This window comes from Orycteropus afer, unplaced genomic scaffold, assembly GCF_000298275.1.
Source record: "Orycteropus afer afer isolate SDZICR_OR568_19922 unplaced genomic scaffold, OryAfe1.0 scaffold00056, whole genome shotgun sequence".
Classification (NCBI taxonomy): Eukaryota; Metazoa; Chordata; class Mammalia; order Tubulidentata; family Orycteropodidae; genus Orycteropus; species Orycteropus afer.
In genome coordinates, this window is record NW_006921643.1 from 6,795,998 (window position 1) to 6,800,901 (window position 4,904).

A 4,904-nucleotide genomic window follows, 5' to 3' on the forward strand; every position below is an offset into this window, starting at 1 on the left:
CAAAACGTACACTTATTCAACAGTTTCTACGTGTCCAACTCAGTGACATAGCCTGCATTCTTCAAATTGTGCAACCATTCTTGCCGTCCTTTTCCAAATTCTTCTCTCCATTAACGTAAACTCACTGCCCCTTAAATTTCCTACCTAATCTTTTGAGTTTCTGTTGTCAATTTGATCCCATATGGATAGTTTTTTAAAAGATCACAATGCTCAATTCAGACATTCTTTTCTAATTAAGCTAAACTGTTGTGTGGTTTAAAGACTTCAGGGGAAACTTTGTTTAAGGGTTAAAGATGATCTCAGTGCAATGTTTCAGGGATTCATCCAGCCTCAATGGCTCCAGAAAAGTCAGTTTATCCAGCTTCAATGGCTCCTGTTAGCAAGCAGGTGGTATTACTAACCTAGAAACCCTTTAAATCCATCCAAGTTTTTATCTCCTTCACTGGGCCAACTTTAGAGTTTGGACCATAACTCATAATTCTAGACTGATAGTAACATTTGGATTAGGGAAAACTTGTCCTCAAATGTGTTGAGTAGAACATCAGTCATCTTATAACCACCAGGCAGCACATATAAGAAAAGTGACAAAATAAATGCCAAGATCCTGGCCCTGACAGACACCATTGAACAGCTAAACTAATACACAGAGGCTGCACATTTTGAACTTCATATATGAAACAAAGAAACCCAAACCAGAACCAAAACCCACTGCTATCTAGTCAACTGTGACAGATAGCAACCCTATAGGACAGAGTAGAACTGCTCCATAGAGTTTCCAAGTCTGTAAATCTTTACAGAAGCAGACTGCCTCATCTTTCTGCCATGGAGTGGCTGTTGGGTTGAACTACTGACCTTTTGTTTAGCAGCTTAATGCCTTAATGGCTGCCACCAGAGCTCCTGAAACAAACAAAAATACCTATTTTGCTTCACTGTCATTAACAACAACAAGAAAATCACTTGAGTTATCTGTTAATTTCAATGACTGCATTCCTGACTGATAGATTTTTCACATCCAATTCTTCAGGAATTCCTGTTTTCTTTACTTTTGAAACAAAACATAAATCCAATTATTTAAATAAATTCTAGTTCTATCACCCTGTTCTAAGCTAGCATGAGCTCTCACCTTACTCTTGAAATCAACTCTTAACTTGTCTTCCTGCTTTAATTCTTGACTCCCTATAATGTCTTCCACAGAGAGTGATATTTGTATTAGATCATGTTACTCCTTGTTCAAAACACTCTAATAGCTTCTCATTATGCTCAGAACAAAATCAAAACACTTTAAAATGGTCTAATGAGCCACCATGTGATCTAGACCATTGCCACCTCCCTGACTACCTTTTCTATCACTCTGCATCAGTCTGTTCCAGCTAGGCAAGCTCTCTTTCTGTTTTGCAAGCTTGCTAAGATAAATCTCATTTCAGAATCTGTGTACCTGAATTTCCTCTGCCTGGAACATTCTTTATCCCATGTCTATATGACTTTCTTCTCACTTTATTCGGAGGTCTGTTTGTGGTAGTTAAGGTTGTGTGTCAGCTTGGCTGGGCTGTGGTTTGAATGCTTTGCAGCTAGATGTAGTTATCCCTCATGACAAGATTGTAATTACCTCCAAGGTGGAATCTGCTGTGAGTAGCTAAGTAGTTGCCTTTGGGGGTAGCTTGCTTCCAGTATATATGGAAAAGATTTGAGAAAGGTCTCTAGCTATTTGGCACATTTTGGATTCTGCATTTGGCCAAGTCTTCCTCTCCAGTTCCTGGACTTGAACAAGTGACCTGCCAATCCTGAGAGTGTTCCTGGACTTGAACCAGTGGCCTGCCTTGTTGCCTGCAGATCTTGAGATTGTGCCATTTTACCTGCCAGTCTTGGGTTCATCAGCCTCAGCATCCAGTAGCTGCATGAGTCAGAAAAAGCCTCCAGCTCCAGTGGGCCTGGAACTAGAGGTAGAGCTGAAGCCCACAGCTGAGGAGCTTACACCCAGCCCCTAGAGCCATCACTCTGAATTTTTGGGGGGTGACTTATCTCACTCATGTGAGCCTCTAAGGACAGTAATTTTATTCCTATACAGTTAGTGTTGACTTTTAGCCTCCTAAACTGTAAGAGAATAAACTCCTCTTTGTTAAAGGCAAACACTTGTGATATTTCTGTTGTAGCAGCACTAGAGAACCAAGACACTGTCCAATTGTTTTATCCTCACAAAAGTATCCCTTGATCATCCAAGCAGAAATAGCCCCTTTGCAGTCAGTTTCAACTTTCTGGCCCTGCTTAAAATTTTCACAGCAATTATCACTCACTTTAACATATTTAAAAGAAATGTGTAAGGTCCCTGGGCATTGCGGATGTCTGCACTCGGATAGTAACCCAAAGGTTGCCTGTTGGAACCCTTCCAGCAGCACCCTGGAAGCTCCAGGCCTGGGACACAGCCTCTGTAAACATTACAGCCAACCGAGCTCTGGAGGCTACAGAGTCTCTCCAATGAATTCATAAACAAATGCATCAACAAAAAGGAATACTATTTATTTGCTTGTAATTTCTCTACCCCTAGAATGTAATATGTATATTTTGTTCGCTGCTAAATTCCTAGCGTGCAGAGCTGAGCCTGGCACAAAGTTAGCATCTAATAATTTTTTTGAGTGAAATAATGAATGATGGATAAATCTGACAGCAGACTGGGAGCTTTATGGACTCAAGTTCTATTTCTTGATGTTGGTTCTTAATCACTGGTGATGGAAGTCAATCAGATGACTAGACCCTGGAGAGTTTTAACCAGGTGACTATATTGGTGGAGGGGCCACTTGCATATGAGTACTTCCTTATTATATGAATTTTTGGGGGGTGACTTATCTCACTCATGTGAGCCTCTAAGGACAGTAATTTTATTCCTATATAGTTAGTGTTGATTAGTTCTTTGATTCACTTTACATATCAAGATGAATTGTCACTTCAAGATATTCCTCATTCATAATAATAAAAATAAGTCATTGGTATATAGAGGGTTCTAATGCATGAATTCACAGGCACATCCAAGTTTTAATGTTGAGTTCCTAAAATTGTTTTCAAATAATTATTGTATACAATTTAAAAGTAGATTTTCATCTGTCAAAATTATATTTTAATGTGTGGAGCAACTATCCTTGCTTCACTTGCTTTATTGAATGGTGTAATATTTTTCAAAATACAAATCTATGACATATATGATCATATAATAGCTTATTAAATCTCTACATATGTGCATATATATAAACAAAAACAAACAAACAAACAAAAAAACCTTACTGCCATCGAGTTGATTTGACTCATAGCTACCCCTCCTTGAGTTTCCAAGGTGGTATCTCTATGGAAGTAGATTGCCCAGTCTTCCTTCCGAGGAGTGGCTGGTGGGTTTGAACTGCCAGCCTTCTGGTTAGCAGTCAAAGCCTTAGGCACTATGCCACCAGAGCTCATGCTTATATATAGTAGCCATATATGATTATGTCACTAGCTTATTCAGATGAATTCATAGTCATTTCCTTTCCTCATGGTCTAATGTTATAAAATGAATAAAAAAAACAAAATTCAGAGCTTTGGAGGGGTCTTTGGGATTTTATATGAAACATAAATACACTTCCATATACTTACTAAAAATATTAGAAAAGCTGAAACTTTTTTTTTTGTTTTTTCTTTTCTTCCATATTTTTCCATGAAATGAGTGGCCACCATGACACAGAATTTAACTCACAAGCTGTTGAATACATGGGAGAAGTAAGTTTCTGAATTTGTGAATCATGAACTCGAGTAACACAATTGATTTCAAGGTGTTGTTCAAAGAACACTTAAAATTCAAATATCAAATAGAGTCGAATGAAACGGCTGAAATTAGATTTAATTTAACTTTGCTCACATTTTGTTGTGTCTCTGTACGTCACTATAGAATTGCAAACCTCTTACTCTTCTTAATCAGGAACGCTATTGGCATCAACCAAAAAGCAAACCCATTTCCATTTAGTTGCAGCATTGTTATCAATACAATATATTAGTTGGAAGATGAGTGCACCTATTAGAAATTTTTTTACTTGTTCAATATTGTTGCACATGTCTTAGTTTTCAAATAATGCTGGGAACATGCTCTAAGATGAAGAAAAATCCTTATTTTTGCTGAAGAATTTTCACCATATGTCTACATTGCACTCAGAATACTCAGATGATGATATTAATGCTATTGCAAACAAAAAAATTTTTTAAGATTTTCAATGATTTTTCTTCTTTTCAATAATATCATATGTGGAGGGAAAATATATCCTGATGTTGATCATATATTTATGTTTCAAATGCAGCCATTCTGTTAACAATCAAAAAATGCATCTAAAATCAGCAGAGTTGTTGTTAACTGCTGTCAAGTCACCCTGACTCTTGGCAACCTCATGTGCAATGAAACTGGACCATTGTGATCCACAGGATTTCCAGTGGCTGATTTTTTGGAAGTAGATTTTCAGGTCTTTCTTCTTTATCTTATTCTGGAAGCGCTGGTGAATCCTGTTCCGCTTCATATCAACATGCAGGCTTCCCATGACAGTTGACTCCACCTGAGGTGCGTTGCCTGGGAAACAAATCAGATTTACTGTGTGAGGTCAAGAACTCTACCATGGAAATACCACTGCCCTCTAATAAAGCAGCAAATATAGGTTTAAAAAAAAAAAGTTAACATTTGTTTTTAGGAGAAAATGTAGCAACAGCATTCAAAACAATCCTTACAAAGTGGACAAGTAGGTAGAAAGTTCCTGATTTTTATGATCCAATAACATAACAGAGACTCACATTCAGTTCAGCCAAAGTCCAGTGTATTTATCAACTATCTTAGTTTTTTGTTTCCACTAATATAACCCAAACATTGCATCATGCCATTGTTATTGTTGTTGTTGTTATGTGCC